Below are 20,242 nucleotides of genomic sequence, written 5' to 3'. Positions count from 1 at the left end.
CTAGCAGCTTAGGCTGATAGAAAAGGTAGCTTAGCAGAGCAGCTTAGGCTGAACTAGGAGGCGTGTAGAGCTCCTACTATACCACTGGTGTCACATGCACAATATCATAAGAAAACACAATACACAGATATACTAAAAATAAAGGTACTTTATTTTTATGACAATATGCCAAAAGTATCTAAGTGAGTACCCTCAGTATGAGGATAGCAAATATACACAATATATATGTATACAATACCAAAAATATGCAGTAATAGCAATAGAAAGCAATGCAAGCAATGTACAGTCACAATAGATTGCAATGAGAGCACATAGGTACAGGGGCAACACAAACCATATACTCTAGAAGTGGAATGCGAACCGTGAATTGACCCCAAACCTATGTGACCTTGAAGAGGGTCACTGGGACTGTAAGAAAACAGTGAGGGTTAGAAAAATAGCCCACCCCAAGACCCTGCAAAGTGGTTGCACAGTGCATTTAAGTTCCCCAGAGAGCACAAAAGTCGTGATAGGGGAATTCTGCAAGGAAGACCAACACCAGCAATGCAACAACGATGGATTTCCGGATGAGAGTACCTGTAGAACAAGGGGACCAAGTCCAAGAGTCACGATCAAGTCGGGAGTGGGCAGATGGCCAGGAAATGCCAGCTGTGGGTGCAAAGAAGCTGCCATCGGATGGAAGAAGCTGTGGATTCTGCAAGAATGAAGAGGACTAGGAACTTCCCCTTTGGAGGACGTTGTGAAGAAGCTTGCAGAGGTGTTTCCGTGCAGAAAGACCGAAAACAAGCCTTGCTAGCTGCAAGGGTCGCGGTTAGGGTTTTTGGATGCTGCTGTGGCCCAGCAGGGACCAGGATGTCGCCAATTGCGTGAGGAGACAGAGGGGGCATCCAGCAAGACAAAGAGCCCACTCAGAAGCAAGCAGCACCCGCAGAAGTGCCGGAACAGGCACTACGAAGAGGAGTGAACCGGAGCTTACCCGAAGTCACAAAAGAAGGTCCCACGATGCCGGAGGACAACTCAGAAAGTTGTGCACTGCAGGTTAGAGTGTTGGGGACCCAGGCTTGGCTGTGCATGAAGGAAATCCTGGAAGAGTGCACAGGAGCCGGAGCAGCTGCAAATCATGCGGTACCCAGCAATGCAGTCTGGCGTGGGGAGGCAAGGACTTACCTCCACCAAACTTGGACTGAAGAGTCACTGGACTGTGGGAGTCACTTGGACAGAGTTGCTGAATTCCAGGGACCATGCTCGTCGTGCTGAGAGGGGACCCAGAGGACCGGTGATGCAGTCTTTTGTTGCCTGCGGTTGCAGGTGGAAGATTCCGTCGACCCACGGGAGATTTCTTCAGAGCTCCTGGTGTAAGAAGGAGGCAGGCTACCCCGAGAGCATGCACCACCAGGAAACAGGCGAGAATACCAGCAGGATGAAGCGATACAAGGTTGCAGTAGTCGTCTTTGCTACTTTGTAGCGGTTTTGCAGGCGTCCTGAGCAGTCAGCGGTCGATCCTTTGGCAGAAGGTGAAAAGGGTGATGCAGAGGAACTCTGATGAGCACTTGCATTCGGTATCTGAATAATTCCCCAAAGCAGAGACGCTAAATAGCCAGAAAAGGAGGTTTGGTTACCTAGGAAGGAGGATAGGCTAGTAAGAAAGGTAAGAGCCTATCAGAAGGAATCTCTGACGTCACCTAATGGCACTGACCACTCAGAGCAGTCCAGTGTGCCAGCAACACCTCTGTTTCCAAGATGGCAGAGGTCTGGGGCACACTGGAGGAGCTCTGGGCACCTCCCCTGGGAGGTGCAGGTCAGGGGAGTCATCACTCCCCTTTCCTTTGTCCAGTTTCGCACCAGAGCAGGGCTGGGGGATCCCTGAACCGGTGTAGACTGGCTTATGCAGAGATTGGCAGCATCTGTGCCCATCAAAGCATTTCCAGAGGCTGGGGGAGGCTACTCCTCCCCAGCCTTCACACCTATTTCCAAAAGGAGTCACACCCTCTCTCAGAGGAAATCCTTTGTTCTGCCTTACTGGGCCAGGGCTTCCTGGACCCCAGGGGTCAGAAACCTGTCTGAGGGGTTGGCAGCAGCTGCAGTACAAACCCTGAAAAGGCAGTTTGGCAGTACCCAGGTCTGGGCTAGAGACTCGAGGGATCATGGAATTGTCTCCCCAATTCCAGAATGGCACTGAGGTGACAATTCCATGATCTTAGACATGTTACATGGCCGTGTTCGGAGTAACCATTGTGACGCTATACATAGGTAGTGACCTATGTATAGTGCACTTGTGAAATGGTGTCCACGCACTCGAATGATGTAGGGGCACCTTGGCTAGTGCCAGGGTACCCACACACTAAGTAACTTAGCACCCAACCTTCACCAGGTGAAGGTTAGACAAATAGGTGACTTATAAGTTACTTAAGTGCAGTGGTAAATGGCTGTGAAATAACGTGGACGGTATTTCACTCAGGCTGCACTGGCAGGCCTGTGTAAAAATTGTCAGATCTCCCCATGGGTGGCAAAAGAAATGCTGCAGCCCATAGGGATCTCCTGGAACTCCAGTACCCTGGGTACCTCAGTACCATATACTAGGGAATCATATGGGTGTACCAGTATGCCAATGTGAATTGGTAACATTGGTCACTAGCCTGTTGGTGACAATTTGTAAAGCAGAGAGAGCATAACCACTGAGGTTCTGGTTAGCAGAGCCTAAGTGAGACAGTTTAGCATCACACAGGGAACACATACATATAGGCCACAAACTTATGAGCACTGGGGTATTGGCTAGCAGGGTCCCAGTGACACATAACAAACATACTGAAAACATAGGGCTTTCACTATGAGCACTGGGCCCTGGCTAGCAGGATCCCAGTGAGACAGTGAAAACACCCTGATATATACTCACAAACAGGCCAAAAGTGGGGGTAACAAGGCTAGAAAGAGGCTACTTTCTCACACTCATCAATCCTATGGAGCCAAATGTATGTAGTCTTTGATAGCATCCATTGACCAGCATCCATTGACCACTGCACAGTGTATCAAGGGTGCATGCATTTGCTATAGCCATGTGTCTGCAGGCCATCATTGGCCAAGAAATGCCAAATATTGATATACCTCATCCTATCCTTCACTCAGCACTGCATACCAAGCTGCCTTGCTGAACTTTCTTGCATGTATGTTGTGCGTTATTTGGCCCAAGGGTTTATCATTAACATACATACACATCCTCCAGCCCTTCCACTTCAGCTACCAATGGGGTCATTACAACATTGGCGGTAAAAGCCGCTTACCACCGTGCAGAAGACCGCCAAAGGTCAGTGTAAAACTGGCGAAAACAAATCCTCCACCGTCACGCCAACAGAAACACGCCCATGCTATCACGACCCACAAATCCACTCGGCGGTCTTTCAAACACGGTATTCCATTGGCGGTATACACCGCTGCGCTCAAAATACACACACATCTCCAAAACATCGCCACATTGGACAATTCAAAATACACACACCTGATACACATACACACAACACTCCCACACACCCATTACAATATAAATTACACACCCACATCACCCACAAACCCCCCGACCACAAGTCACGACCGAAGGCCAGAGAGAAAGAGCACAGCAACTGAGAACCCCACCACACAGAGGCACACAACACCATCACCCATACAACATTACACGCACAATACACCACACACCACTACACATTACCACACACATCAACACTGACACCACCCCACACATCACCCAAACCACCCCATGTCACGCCAAAGACACCCCTGGTTTTCCAAGGAGGAGCTCCGGGTCATGGTGGAGGAAATCCTACGGGTAGAGCCACAGCTATTTAGCACACATCCATAGCTAGGAAGATGGAGCTATGGCGCAGAATAGTCGACAGGGTCAACGCAGTGGGACAGCATCCAAAAAATCGGGAGGACATCAGGAAGAGGTGGAATGACCTACGGGGGAAGGTGCGTTCAGTGGTCTCCAGACACAACATTGTGGTTCAGAGGACTGGTGGCGGACCCCCTCCTCCTCCCCCACAACTAACAACATGGAAGGAGCAAGTCTTGACCATCAAGCATCCAGAGGGCCTCGGAGGAGTCGGTGGAGGAATGGACACTGGTAAGTCAAATCTTCACTATCATATCCCCCACCCTACCTGCATGCTATCGCACACCCCCACCCTCACCCCCTCCCCTATCACTCAAACTCCTCACATATGTACTAATAACACAAACCACACATCCCAACACCAAGCCCTGCATGACAAAACTAAGCATGGTCACCCCTCACCAAAGCATGCTCACTGCACATACCCATAACAACCCCCTAACCATCATCACACAAACCCACACACAGGAATGCTTGCACTGGGGTACACGCACACCCACCCATTGCACACCATGACACACACACATGCAACAATCATGCTCTTATATCCCTGCAGGACCACTAAGGAACGTCACCACACAGGAGGGTCCAGACATCTCCACTCCACCCACAGAAGAGGCCCACAGTGACGACAGCAGCTCTGCCCTACTGGATCCTGATGACCAGCCCGGACCATCGTGGGCCTCGGGACAGTAGCTTCCCCTTGCACAAGCACAGTCCAACACTGACCTTCCACCCTCTGGTAACACCAGCACAGCACCCACCCAGCGGGCCCTTACCTCCGTACCCAGGACACGTCAATCAGCGGTGTGCCCACCACTACAGGGAACCCAGGATAACCCACCACCCCAACAACAACAGGGACCTGGGGGCAGTGGTAGTGGGCACACGGTCCAGGGGATGGAGGCACAGGAACACAGGGGAACTGGGAAGGCTGCTGTGCGACAGGGGGTGGACAGGCCAAGGGAACCCACTCTCCACAAGGCCCTATCCCCCATCATGGAAGCATACCACCACTCCCAAGAGATGATGGCGACGGTCCTGGCCAAGTTTCAGGAGACCCAGCGCCTGCAGGAGGACCAGTATTTGGGGTTCAGGGAGGAGCTCAGGACCATCAGCTCCGCCCTGGGCACCATCGTAGGGGTGCTGAAGGACATACAGCAGACCATGAGGGACACCGTGGCACTCCAAGGGGCCCCTGACACTAGCCTGGACGTTGAACTGCCCACCACCTCCGCCGGCGCTAGTGGACAGGACGCCCCGCCACAGGACCACCACACTAGCACCCCACCCCCTGCAGACGGACAACCACCACGCAAGCGGTCCCTGAGATCCAGGAACAGGACAGAGCAAGATGGCAAGACCCCCGCCAGGAAATGAGACCACCCTGATTGTCCTCCCACTGTCCCACTTTGTTACCCTGTCCATACTTAAACTGCTCCAGCTCCACTTCCTATGTCCATCTGGGCAGTGCACCTGTGTGACCAATAGACTGGACTCTGCCATGGACATTCCTCCACCATCCCCCATCACCATTTTCCAACCCCCCTCCATTTTTGAGCACTTAAATAAACACCCTTGAACCACAAAACAATCTGGAGTCAGTCTGTGATTTGGTAAATTTGTATTATCAATGACAGTGTCAAAATGCGTTCTCAATTGTAAAGCCAACATACCTATGTCATAAATCACAAGTCCTTGAAGGATGCAAGCAGATGACACATGTTGGTAACCACACCTGTGAAACCGTAATGGAAAGGCACAACTCAGTGACCAAATACTGCTATTAAATAACAGACAGGATAGAGGTAGAATTGTGAAAGTGAATGTAATGTAAAAAAAAAATGTTCTCACCTGTGTGTCACCGGAAATATTGCTGTATGACTGACTCCCTGTTGTCTATGTCTTCTTCCTCAGCTTCCTCCTCATCACTGTCCACAGGCTCCACAGGCTCCACAGCTGCCACAACACCGCCATCTGGACCATCCTCCTGCAGAAAAGGCACCTGGCGTCGCAAAGCAAGATTGTGAAGCATCGAGCAGGCGATGATGATCTGGCACACCTTCTTGGGTGAGTAGAATAGGGAACCACCTGTCATATGGAGGCACCTGAACCTGGCCTTCAGGAGGCCGAAGGTGCGTTCGATCACCCTCCTAGTCCGCCCATGGGCCTCATTGTAGCGTTCCTCTGCCCTGGTCCTGGGATTCCTCACTGGGGTCAATAGCCAGGAAAGGTTGGGGTTACCAGAGACCCCTAATAGCCACATACGGTGCCTCTGGAGTTGACCCATCATATAAGGGATGCTGCTATTCCGCAGGATGTAGGCGTCATGCACTGAGCCAGGGAACATAGCATTTACCTGGGAGATGTACTGGTCAGCCAAACATACCATCTGTACATTCATCGAATGATAACTCTTCTGGTTCCTATACACCTGTTCACTCCTGTAGGGGGGGACCAGAGCTACATGGGTCCCATCAATAGCACCTATGATGTTGGGGATATGTCCAAGGGCATAGAAGTCACCTTTCACTGTGGGCAAATCCTCCACCTCAGGGAAAACGTTGTATCTCCTTACGTGTTTCAACAGGGCAGCCAACACTCTGGACAACACGTTGGAAAACATAGACTGGGACATCCCTGATGCCATGGCCACTGTTGTCTGAAAAGACCCACTAGCAAGGAAATGGAGCACTGACAGCACCTGCACGTCAGGGGGGATTCCAGTGGGATGGCGGATTGGTGACATCAGGTGTGGCTCCAACTGGGTACATAGTTCCTGGATAGTGGCACAGTCAAACCTGTAGGTAATGATTAAATGTCGCTCCTCCATTGTCAACAGGTCCACCAGCGGTCGGTACACCGGAGGATTCCGCCATGTTCTCAAATGTCCCAGCTGACGGTGCCTTGGAAGGACAACAGCGACCACAGAGTCAACAAATTCCCAGGTATGTACCCACAGATACACAGAACACGACACCAAACACAAAACTCTTCGTGTATGTGTGTTGAGTGTAGGCCTAGCTATGTGTGACGCAGTAGTAAATGAAGCCATGTGGGCCCCTGAAATGGCGGCTGCCTGACCTCTAAACTGGGACAATGGGAATGTGAGGTATCTGCGCTGGTGTTGTACACCGTCGCGGTAGGCAGTCGCACACCGCGGCGCAATGCTGCATTGGTTAACATTAGACCCTATGGGTCCCAGGAGCCAATGACGAAGTGCGCCGGCGGTGATGATACGCACCGCCGCGGACGTCACCGTCGCGGACTTGACCGCCATTTTCTATCTGTTCAATCACTCGATACCTGATCTTCGACAGGAGAGGCGCTACACTGCAAGTGCTGCTGTGACCTCAGTCTGGAAGAGACAATGGCTGCTGCGTCTGGGGAAAAGGCCCCTGCCTTCACTGCTCAGGAGTTGGAGAAGCTAGTAGACAGGGCCCTCCCCCAGTGCACGCTACTCTACGGTCCTCCAGACCAACAGGTAAGTACACAGGGAGCACGTTGTATGGGCTATGCCTGGGTGGCGAGGGCTGGTTGTAAGAGGGAAGGGGGCAGAGTGCAGAGAACATGAAGGACTGTAAATGCATGTGCCACATGGCAAGGGTAGGGATGGGGGCCACTCACATCGACGGTGCAGTTGGTAATGACTTCTCTTCTTCCCCTGTGCATGTCATGTAGGTCAGCGCCCACCAGAAGAAGGACATTTGGCGTGCCATCGCCAAAGAAGTCCGGACCCTGGGGGTCCACCAGAGGTGGGGCACCCACTGCCGTAAAAGATGGGAGGACATTTGCCGCTGGAGCAAGAAGACGGCGGAGGCTCAGCTGGGGATGGCCTCCCAACGTGGGAGGGGTGCCCATCGCACTATGACCCCCCTGATGTTCCGGATCTTGGCGGTGGCCTACTGGGAGTTGGAAGGGCGCTTGAGGGCATCATAGCAGACACAAGGGGGTGAGTACACTCTCATTCTGGGGACTTGGCGTGCAGTTGAGGGGTCTGTGTGGGGGAGGAGGGCTGTGGGTGTACCTAGGCCAGGCAGAAATACGTAGGCTAGGCCCCTCCGTAATGCAGGGCATGTGGCACTCCACCCCACCTCTGTAGTGGGCCAAGTACAGGTATAGATGCCCCTGTGGCATCCATGTGTGCAGATGTCCACCATAGCCATGTAGGCCATATCCCAGGAATTGCATCTGTAGAGGCCAAGAGCACGGCGTAGTGCAGGGGGCTGCTGTGTCTGTATTGTCCGCCAACGGTAGCGGTATGCCATGCACTCAACCTGTCTTTCTTCTGTCGTCCCCTCCCCCTTTTTGTGCTCTCCCTGTTCCTGTGTGCATCAGCATCATCAGGCGGAGGTACAGTGGGACCAGAGCGCGAGGGAGCTGCATCCCACATGGCCATGGAGGGCCACACCACGGACTCAGAATGCACCAGTGGGACGGAGGGCGAGGGGAGCTACACGTCGGTCACCGGATCACCAACCAGCGACACGGACTCGTCCGCCGATGGGAGCTCCCTTGTGGTGGCGGCACCATCTGTGCCCCCCACTTCTACAGGTACAGCCGCCACCTCCCCTACCAGCACCGCCCTCCCAGCAGCCCCTCAGCGTTCGCCCGTGCCCGCTCACCAAGGAGGGTGGGCATCACCTTCGCCCCAGGCACCTCAGGCCCTGCCCCAGTCACCCCTGCTGCCCTCAGTGAGGAGGCCATTGACCTCCTCAGGTCACTCACTGTTTTGCAGTCTACCATTGTGAATGCCATCCAGGGTGTAGAAAGGGAGTTGCAACACACTAATGCATTCCTGGAGGGCATTCATTCTGGTCAGGCTGCCCATCATCGAACCCTGCAATTTCTGGCCTCAGCACTGATGACAGCCATTGTCCCTGTCTCTAGCCTCCCCCTTCCAACTTCCTCCTCCCAGACCCAATCCCCTGTACCCCAGCCTGTCCCAAGCACACCATCAGACAAGAATGCTTACACCTCAACACCCAAAAGTAGCTCAGGCAAATATAGGCACCACACAACCCACAGGCACTCACACAAGCATCACACACATGCAGACACAGCAACATCCACTGCCTTCACTGTGTCCCCCTCCTCGTCGTCTCTCTCCTCCCTCCCAGTATCATCTACACTCTCACCTGCATGCACTACATCTACAGGCACTAGGACTCGCACCAGAATACCCAGCACCACACCACGGTCACCTGCACTCACCACCCCCACTCCCATTTACACGTCCCCTGTGTCCTCTCCCAGTGTGTCTGTAAAGCCCCCTCCCAAAGTACACAAACACGGGCACCCACACACCCAACATCCATCCACCACACAACAGCCTCCAGTACCTGCCCCTGCACCCAAAACACCTAAAGTGACACCTCCTACAACCACCTCCTCTTCCTCCACTCCCAGACCCCCTCCAGCTACCCATCCCAGTGTTCGTCAGAAACTGTCCCTCTGCAACGTTGACCTCTTTGCCCCCACCCCTCCAATTCATCAGTCCCGTAGTAGCGCCTCAGCAAAAAAGACTCCAGTAGCAGTGGTGCGTGTTACAGGTGTGTGGAGTGCACAGGCCACCAGGGCAGGCAGTGTGACACGGAGCCAAGGCACTGCCAGTCCACCCCCTGTAAAGCATCTCAAGTTGGAAAGTGGCCGACGGGACCGGGTGAAGACTCCTGGAGGCAAAACTACTCACAAGGGTCCCAGGGGGATTGCAGAGTCAGCTGTGACTCCTCCAAAGGTGGTGAAGTGCCACAAGAAGTCTGCACAGCCTGGTGAGAGCAGAACGGCAGAGAAGGGTGGCATCCTCCCCAGTGGCCGGGATGCCACCGCTAGCACCGTCCACTGGTCAGGAGACCACCGCCGGAGTCAGTGCCCAGGAGGGCAGAAGTATCGTCATTGGTCAGGAGACCACAGCCGGAGTCAGTGCCCAGGAGGGCAGAAGTATCATCACTGGTCAGGAGACCACCGCCGGAGTCAGTGCCCAGGAGGGCCCCGGCTGCCACAGCCCGGATGGGTAATGAGGGACTGTCATGCCACACACCAATGCACAGGTCAGAGACCGCCATGGCGAAGCACCGCTGAACAGGGCAAGCACCGCTGAACAGGCCAGAGACTGCCATGGCAAAGCACCGCTGAACAGGCAAGCACCGCTGAACAGGCCAGAGACCGCCGTGGCAAAGCACCGCTGAACAGGGCAAGCACCGCTGAACAGACCAGAGACCACCATGGCAAAGCACCGCTGAACAGGGCAAGCACCGCTGAACAGGTCAGAGACCGCCATGGCAAAGCACCGCTGAACAGGGCAAGCACCGCTGAACAGGCCAGAGACCGCCATGGCAAAACACCGCTGAACAGGGCAGAGCACCGCTGCAGAAGGAAAACACCGCCACATCAAGCATCGTTATCCCATGTACAGCTAGGACAGTTACGGGACAGGAACTGTCACGGGGAGCCTAATCCTGTCTAGGCACCATTCCCCCTCCAGAACCAGTGGAGAGATCCATCCACTACCTCTGTCCTTAACAGGATGAAGCACTTTGGGCACCAGTCCCCCCTCCAGAACCAGTGGAGACTGTTATCCACTTGAGAGACTGGCTTTGCACTCCCAGGATATGGCTGTGGGCAACCCACCCACTTGTGGGACTTGAGAGACTGTGGCTTTGCACTCCCCAGGATGCAGCAGTGGGCAACCCACCCACTTGTGAGACTTGAGAGACTGTGGCTTTGCACTCCCCAGGATATGGCAGTGGGCAACCCACCCACTTGTGAGACTTGAGAGACTGTGGCGTTGCACTCCCCAGGATGCAGCAGTGGGCAACCCACCCATTTGTGAGACTTGAGAGACTGTGGCTTTGCACTCCCCAGGATAATGCAGTGGGCAACCCACCCACTTGTGAGACTTGAGAGACTGTGGCTTTCCACTCCCCAGGATGCAGCAGTGGGCAACCCACCCACTTGTGAGACTTGAGAGACTGTGGCTTTGCACTCCCCAGGATAATGCAGTGGGAAACCCACCCACTTGTAAGACTTGAGAGACTGTGGCTTTGCACTCCCCAGGATGGTACAGTGGGCAACCCACCCACTGTAGAGACTTGAGAGACTGTGGCTTTGCACTCCCCAGGATACATCAATGGGCATGGAGCCCCGTCGTGAATGTGGCGTGGTGCTGTAATCCGGCTGAGGTGCCCCCCCTTCCATTCCCCCTGAGGTGTCTGTTGTATTTCTCTATGATGCCCCTGCAGTGTTCTCTCCGTTTGTGGACAGGTATGTTGTGTGGTCCTCGCCCATGCATTTTTGGCCCAGTGGTGCACGGACATTGATATGTGCATATCTGCACTACTTCTCGTAATGTATATACTTTTGAATGTGTTTATATTTATCTGTATATATTTGGTACATGTATTTTGATACATTACAATGTTTGAACTGATTTCGTTTTGTCTTTGCATTCTTACGGGGGGGTTGTGGGTTGTTACTGTGATGTTTGGAAATGCATTGGTGTGTGTGTTGTAATGTGCGAGGGTGGGGGTGGGGGTGGGGGTTTTGCGTGTGTGTCCCCCTGACTTTTGCCTCCCCCCTCCCCTATGTCCTAGGTGCAGTACTCACTGTTTTCTTTGCCGCCGCCGGCGCTGGTGTTCGTAGATGAGTAGGAAGACAAGGGCAGGGAGGATTTGGAATTCCGGCTCCATGGTGGCCTCCTTCCTCGTGGGATGTGTAGAGGTGAGCGTTTTCCCATAGCAAAAGCTGTTTCCGCCGTGTTTTTATCCACGGTGAATCCGCCCCGGAAAAGGTGGCGGTTTGTGATACTGTGGGCGGTACATTGTCTTCCGCCTGTCTGTTGGCAGTGACTGCCACGCTGCTTGTCTGTACCGCCGTGGCGGCGGAGTGTTAAAGTGGCTGTCTTTGTTGGCGGTTTCCAACACAGTCATAATTCCCTTTTTTTGTCCGCCGGCCTGTTTGCGGTATTACCGCACCTTTAACACCGTCCGCCAGGGTTGTAATGACCACCCAAGTCTTTTGGGATGAGGGATGTCACCTGCTCCTCTAATGTATGTAACTCCTCCTGGACATCAGGTCCTCCTCTGTTCCTCATGGCTGCCTTAAGGTTCCTGGGCAGTTTTTCTTTGGTCCTGAGTTTCTAATTGTGCCGCCTCTTCTTGCACTCCAGAATGGTTGTCTTTGTGCTACTCAGTTGATTTTGTACACTATGAATTGCGAAATGACGTCCTTCCTTTCTAATGTCAGTTTTAAGGTGACAAATAGAAAATGATCATGTTTTGTCACTTCACTTATTAAAACTTGGCTCTCCTCCTCGCTAAAGTTGGGGTTCCTCTTCCTCTTCCTGTGGTATAATGGCAAGTCTTCTGGGTTGGGGTTGTTACACTCCTGGTTTCCCTGAGGCTCCTTCCATGCTTGTCAGAGATGTGGAGTATTGTTGGTTTGTATACGTCGCATTTTCTTGTACTCCCCTAATGCAAAGCACTCCTGTGTGATGCAATACTGATTTGATGCATGCAGTGGTGGTTTACGACACGCAAATCAGCTTTGCGTGATGCAGGGAGTACTTGCATTGCAGCACCTTGAATTTCGGGCACATCTTTGGTCCTTGCCCCATGGTGCGCTGTCCCATAAAGACGGTGCATTCATGGTGAATTGAAATGTTGCAATGCAGCACAGATGTTACTGCTGCGATGCTGACACATCACAGTGTTGTATCAGTACTCATAAATATACCCCTCAATTACTACTAAAATGAGCCATTGAATCAACTTTCTAGCAGCACTTAAACTGAAATTAAACATTGTAAGTTGTGATAGCATAACCCAGTGCCTTGCCACAGTGAAAAATTACTTTGGAGAATTTTCACAGCCAGGGCATATATAGCATTAAGTATGCGAATAGTCACTGAAAAAAACAAAGGTTACAGGGATGTTATAATAGTTAGGCTCAAATTCTATTCAGAAAAAAACATAGATATTTAGCAGTTATAGTTATCTGAGCAAACTATAACGTATGCCCCCATAATGCACCACTTATGACCTCACATAAACCATCACTTATGATATGCTCAATGACATCACTGATGACATCACTAATGACATCTCAAATGGCATCACTGATGATGTCACTGATGACATCATCCAGCGAGTGTGTTTCTTAAATATTTCTGATACAAAGATATATACTAAGCTCCGGCATAAGTTAAATTACTAGTAGAGTGATACTATTTCTAGCATGTCATCTGAACTATGGTGTACTAGTTATCAGGGAACTAGCCTCTACACTGACACGTATGTGTAGAGTAGTGCTCAGTGACAGTCCAAGATGCTCATTGATTCTTCACTTGATAATGATGGCTGAGTGCTGTTCTGTTTTATGACATACTGACTAGTTTTCTTAGACCTCTCCCTTTTGTGATGAATGACTGTACTAGAGGATAGCAATAAATTAATCTGTTCACTAAGATAGTTCTCTGGGGTGATGGCTCAGTGTAGTAGACATTTACATCAGAATGACCTCTTTACTCACACTTTTCTCTATGATGAAAAATAAGTTTAGTAGTATGTTATGACATAGTGGTCTGTCCACTAAGACCTTTCTACTGATCTTATGTTGTAGTGGTTTGTATAAATCTGAGATTTGTACTAAAATCTCTTTTCAGGTTCACAAATGGTGTTGTTGTGTTTTGCAACAAACTAGCCTTTATGGTCCGACATTTTACTTTGGTCATTGCTGTTTAGAGTAGTGGTTCAGAAGAGGCATGATTATCCTCTGAGAACTGTCTCTTAGGTCATAATTGAGTGCAGTAGTTCATTAACTTACAGTGAGCTCTGTGCTGTATGCCTCCCAACGTCTTCTTTTTGAAAATAAATTGTATTTATGAAGTTTATTAAAATGGACTTTGATGGATAATGTCATAAGTGAAGTCGTTTGAGATGTCATCAGTGATGTAATCAGTGATGTCACTGACAATGTCAGCAGTGATGTCACTTACAATGTCATCAGTGATGTAATATGTGAGGTCAAAAGCTGTGCATTGTGGGGTGTAAGTTATAGTTAGCTCAGATAAATATATCTGCAGCTTGTCTATGGTTCAGGTTTTGTAAACTCTGAACCTAACTATAACGACCCTGTAACCTTCATTTTTTTCAGTGAATTTCTAAGGTTTTTTTATTCTTTTGCCTAACTATATTGCCCCTGCAACCTGTGTTGTTTAATATAAAAAGGAACTACAATTTCACCCATACATTCAATTCAGTCATATACATTTTCGCAAATTTATAAAGACATTTTATAAACACATGTATTCCTGTTAAACATTGTTGAAAGTGCCCCTCTCTACTTGGCCATCCTCAAACCTTTTGCCTTCCTCCGTGTACATTTTTCTGGATTTTTGCTTGTTGACCTTAGGGATCTGTGCACTTTGCCACTGATAACCAGTGCTAAAGTGCTTGCACTCTCTCCCTAAAACATGGTCTGATTAGCATGTACCAGATTGGCATATTTAATTTACTTGTACGTCCCTTCTAGATTGGTATACCATATCCCTAGGGCAGGAAGTTAAATGCTAACAGTGGGCCTGCAGCATTTATTGTGAACCACATTTAAGTAGCACTTTAAAACATGTCCGGGCCTGCCACTACATTCTGAATGCAGTGTTCCACTGACATGTTTACCTGGAACCTTGCCACATCTTAAACTCTTTTTTATTACATATAAGGCACCCCTAAGATAGACGATAGGTAGCTCATATGGCAAGGTACTGCTTCAATAAAGGGTAAGAACATGTAATTTTACATTTTACATGCCATAGTCCTGAAAACCCCAAATTTCCTTTTCACTACTTTAAGCCCTTCCCCTCCCATAGGATTATTTTGGGGATTCCTTATTACATTTATGAACTTGTAATAATAAAACCTCTCTAATGGCATTTTCCTGCCCTTAGCCCTATGTGCCTGCAGCCTGCTTTAGGTCACATAACTGGGTGTTATTGATAGTTGAGACTTTGTGAATTCAGCCCACAGAGTCACACTGAAGTGGGATTAGCAGAGTCTAAATGGCATTTCCACTGCCAGGATGGGGGGCAGAGGTAAGCAGCCCCCTTCACATGAATAGGCTGTGCTCTGCCACCACACAATAGGCCTAAAACCCTTGTATTGTTAATATAGCCAGCTAGGAGTCAAGGCAGGGGAGGCAAGAAACTCTTCAGACTTCAAATAACCTTTCTGAAGACGTTTCCCACCTTCTTGGAGCAAGGCACCAGTGTGTACAAATAGGGCTCTTAGACCCACTCTTCAGTTCACTTCTTGGACCTGCGGAAAGACTCTCCGAAGATTACCTGGTGCTGTGACCTGCTGTGTACTCTACCAGACTGCTGCTGTACCTGGAAGGACTGCTTTGCAACCTGGAGCCTGCCAGAAATTCTCAGAGGCCAGCCCTGCTGTTGAGACCTACATCTAAGACTTCCAGAAGGGACTCCAAGGACTAGTTTGCTGGCCTCCTGTTCAGAGCCATAGCAACATAATAGGCTTCCACTATCTTGAGCCCATACTTGGACCCAGCCTTATTGAGTGCTGAATCCACAAGAGGTCTCCATAAACTCCAGGACCCTTGGTTGTGGTGCTAGAGGCAACTAAATATATTTGGTTGGCACTTTTATCTTTTAGGTGCTATGTTGAAACTTAAACTGAAAAAAAACACAACTTTAGTTTTTCAGATTGTATTTTTGTTGTTTTGGTGTCAGATCATTTTTGGGAATGTACTCTATTTCTCTAAATTCATTTGAGATTTTTATTGTGTTGTGTTTTCACTTTATTACTGTTTGTGTGTTGCATAAATACTTCATTGCTTCTAAGGTTAGCCTGACTGCTTTTTGTGCCATTCCACTCAGGGTTAAACACAGGTTAATTTAGTGACTTCTGTGGTTTACTCTGAAATCGATTGTGGCTGATGATTGACCAAGGCTCACACTCCAGTCAACCAACAACCCAACTTCTCACAAATATTTTAAAAGTAACAATTAACAAAATAACGTGAGGTAACCTAGGGAAACTTTATATAAATACAATACAGCAAGTTTTTCCCTTATTCATTATTGAATGTATGGATCCTTGGATTTCCTGTGATGCCATCACAAATCTGCTTCAATTCCTGGCACACCCAGACATAAACTTCTCATAGGATTTTCTAAAGGGTTCATTATGAGTTTGGTGGTCTGAGGAGCTCCATGTTGGATGTGACAGTCATACCGCTGGTGGGCTAGTGGTGAAGCCACCAAATTATGACCATGGCGGTCTTCACAAACAGAACAGAGCCAAACTACTGCCTGTACACACACGCAACACCCCCCCCCCCCCCCACCCTCGCACATCTGTACCTTCAGACCGGTGGGGACCATGTTTCCGCCAGACGCATTACGCGGCTGCACAACCCAAAAGATTCCGCTATAGGCGAACGGTCACCAAAACCCTGGCGGAAACCAGCGGAATAAAAGGAGACACTCACCTTCAGGAAGCCATACAAGTTCGGTTCCGCCATGAAACCGGAACTCAAAGTCCTCCCACTGCTTCTGCTTGCACAGCAACGGCAGAACCAGCGACGACGACAAAGCCAACATCCGTAAGTACACCCACCTAGCACACACTGGAGGGAAAGGCACACACAACATACACAGCCGGGACGGCTTGCGACAGCCACCCACCCATGCTACCACATACCCATATGAACACACACACCTACATATACACATACTACACACATGCACACCCAAATTACACACACCACAGCCAACAAACATGCCATACACAGACCAGTCTGTACACACGCCACCGCCACTGTCCAACACAGACACAACACCACACACAGAGTCACACAATACCATCACAAAAGCAACTACATAAATGATTTGACAAAAAATGTCACTGTGTAGGAGGCTGGCCTGGCTTATAGTGGGTACCTTGTGGTACTTACACCTTGTGCCAGCTGCAGTTATCCCTTATTAGTAGATTAGAGGAATTCTAGCAGCTTAGGCTGATAGAGGTAGCTATAGCAGAGCAGCTTAGGCTGAACTGGGAGACATGCAAAGCTCCTACTATACCACTTGTATCACTTAGTCCTATATCATAAGAAAACACAATACTCAGAGTTACTAAAAATAAAGGTACTTTATTTTAGTTACAATGGCCCTCATTACAACCCAGGCGGTCGGTGTTAAAGCAGCTGTAAGACCGCCAACAGGCCGGCGGTAAAAAAAATGGAATCACGACCATGGTGGAAACCGCCAACATAGACAGCCACTTTAACAATCCGACTGCCACGGCGGTACAAACAAACAGCATGGCGGTCACTGCCAACAGACAGGTGGAAGACAATGTACCGCCCACACTATTATGAGAGGCCAATCCGCCACCTTTTCCGGGGCGGAACCAACGTGAACAAAAACACGGCGGAAACAGGACTTGGAAGGGGAAACACTCATCTCGACACAACCCACGAGGAACCAGGACGCCATGGAGCCAGAACTCCAAATCCTCCCTGCGATAGTTTTCCTGCTCCTCTACCAGGAGCATGAACGACAGCTGCGACGACCACGGTGAGTACTGCACCTACAACACAAGGCAGGGTGGAGGGAAAAGAGAGTGACACACACATGCAACACGCAATACCCCCACCCCCACCCTCACCCACAACAACACACACACCAATACATGCTGCAACATTAGATTTACACCCCCCAACACACCCCTGGAAGAACGCAATGACAAAAGGAAATGATTGTAACGAGTGTAATCAATAGAAATTCATTAGTCAAAACTTGAAATACAGTATAAACAATTATGTATACCAACTATACAAGTCCGGATAGTGCACCATTCATAGTCTGTGGACCACTGGGCCCAAAATGCATGGGCGAGGCCCACACTTGATACCAGACTCCAAATGGAGGGAACACTGCTGGGGCATGAGATCGAAATGAAACAGGCACCTCAGGGGGAAGGGAAGGAGGGGCACCTCAGACGGATTAGTGCATGATGCCAGCTCCACGAGGGGGCTACATGCCCATTGATGTATCCTGGGGAGTGCAAAGCCACAGTCTCTCAAGTCTCTCCAGTGGGTGGTTTGCCCACTGCTTTATCCTGGGGAGTGCAAACCCCCAGTCTCTCAAGTCTTTTCAATGGGTGGGTTGCCCAATGCTTTATCCTGGGGAGTGCAATGCCACAATCTCTCAAGTCTCTTCAGTGGGTGGGTTGCCTACTGCTTTATCCTGGGGATTGCAAAGCCACAGTCCCTCAAGTCTTTTCAGTGGGTGGGTTGCCCACTGCTTTATCCTGGGGAGTGCAAAGCCACAGTCTCTCAAGTCTTTTCAGTGGGTGGGTTGCCCACTGCTTTATCCTGGGGAGTGCAAAGCCAGAGTCTCTCAAGTCTTTTCAGTGGGTGGTTTGCCCACTTCTTGATCGTGGGGAGTGCAAAGCCACAGTCTCTCAAGTCTTTTCAGTGGGTGGTTTGCCCACTGCTTTATCCTGGGGAGTGCAAAGCCACAGTCTCTCAAGTGGATGCCTTTCTCCACTTGTTCTGGGGGGGGGGGGTGCTTTGTGCCCAGAGTGCCTTATCTTGCCAAGGACCGAGGGAGTGGATGTCTTTCTCCACTGGTTCTGGAGGGGGCTTGGTGCCCAGAGTGCTTCATCCTGCCAAGGACTGAGGCAGTGGATGTCTTTCTCCACTGGTTCTGGAGGGGGCTTGGTGCCCAGAGTGCTTCATCCTGCCAAGGACTGAGGCAGTGGATGTCTTTCTCCACTGGTTCTGGAGGGGGCTTGGTGCCCAGAGTGCTTCATCCTGCCAAGGACTGAGGTAGTGGATGTGACAATCCACAGACGGTGGTGCAACATGCAAGCTGGCCAGGTTCCTGGAACTGACCACCAGCCTCGTATGACTGACCACTGGGGATGGCTGCCATGTCTGCGGTGGTGCCACTGGCTCAGGATGTCGCGGGCCGCTGGCGGTGCCGGCAGCGGTGTCAGTAGCGGCGGTGCTTGCAGCGGACTCTGTGGCATCAGTGCTGGTGGCGGACTCTGTGGAAACGGTGCTGGTGGCGGTCTTTGTGGCGGTGGTGCTCCTGGCGGGCTCACTGACTGCAGTGCTGGTGGTGGTCTTTGTGGCAGCGGTGCTGGTGGCGGGCTCACTGACTGCGGTGCTGGTGGCGGGCTCAGTGTCTGCAGTTGCTGGTGGTGGGCTCAGTGTCTGCGGTGCTGGTGGTGGGCTCAGTTTCTGCGCTGCTGGCGGCGGTGTCTGTGGCGGCGATGCAGGTGGCCGTGTTGATGGCGGTCTTGTCCGCCATGCAGGTTGGCGTCGACGTGGACCTGCCTTTGATTTTCTGGCACTTCCCCACCTTAGATAGTGGCGCAGCTGTGTTGCCACTTTCCACTTTTGTTTTGCCTTAGCCCTTGGTGGCAGATGTTTTTGCCTTCTCCCTCTGGGATGTGGGCAACTTTTTCAGTTTTGGAGGTAGGGGAATGTCCTTGCCCTAGCTCCTTGGGACACTGGCAGCCCTGTTGCTTGGCGCACTCCAAAATCCTGCAATTGCTAGCACCACTGTGCCCGGTGATGTGGTGGCTGAGGTGCTGGGTTGGGACCTGGAAAGGCGGGCCCTAGGGGATGGACAGGTGGGTGAAGGGAAGAGGTCAACATTTCATAGGAAAAGCTTTTTAGACACACTGGGACGGGTAGATGGAGGGGGTTTGGGAGTGGAGGAAGAGGTAGTGGATGTAGGAGGTGTACGTTTGCTGACTTTGGGTGAAGGTGCATGAGCTGGAGGCTGTTGTGAGGTGGATGGCTGTTGGGTGTGTGTGTGACTGCGTTTGTGTACTTTGGGTAGAGGGCTCACTGACACACTGGGAGAGGACACAGCGGATGTGTGAATGGTAGTGGGGGTGGTGAGTGCACGTGAGCGGTGTGTGGTGATGGGCGTGCTAGTGATGGAGGTAGTGGCTGAAGATGTAGTGCATGCAGGGGTGAGTGGAGACGAGACAGGGAGGGAGGCGGGAGAGGTTGAGGAGGGAGACACAATGGAGGCAGTGGATGTTGGTATGTCTGCATGGGTATGATGCTTGTGTGAGTGCATGTGGGATGTGTGGTGCTTATGTTTGCCTGGGCCACCCTTGTGTGTTGAGGTGTGTGCATGCTGGGATGATGGTGTGCTTGGGATAGGCTGAGGTACAGGGGATTGGGTCTGGGTGGAGGAGGTTGGAGGGGGAGGCTGGACACAGGGACAATGGCTGCCATCAGTGCTGAGGCCAGAGCCTGAAATGCTCGCTGTTGGGCTGCCTGGCCAGAATGAATGCCCTCCAGGTATGCATTTGTTTG

This window comes from Pleurodeles waltl, chromosome 3_1, assembly GCF_031143425.1.
Source record: "Pleurodeles waltl isolate 20211129_DDA chromosome 3_1, aPleWal1.hap1.20221129, whole genome shotgun sequence".
NCBI lineage: Eukaryota > Metazoa > Chordata > Amphibia > Caudata > Salamandridae > Pleurodeles > Pleurodeles waltl.
This window is presented reverse-complemented; position numbering follows the sequence as displayed.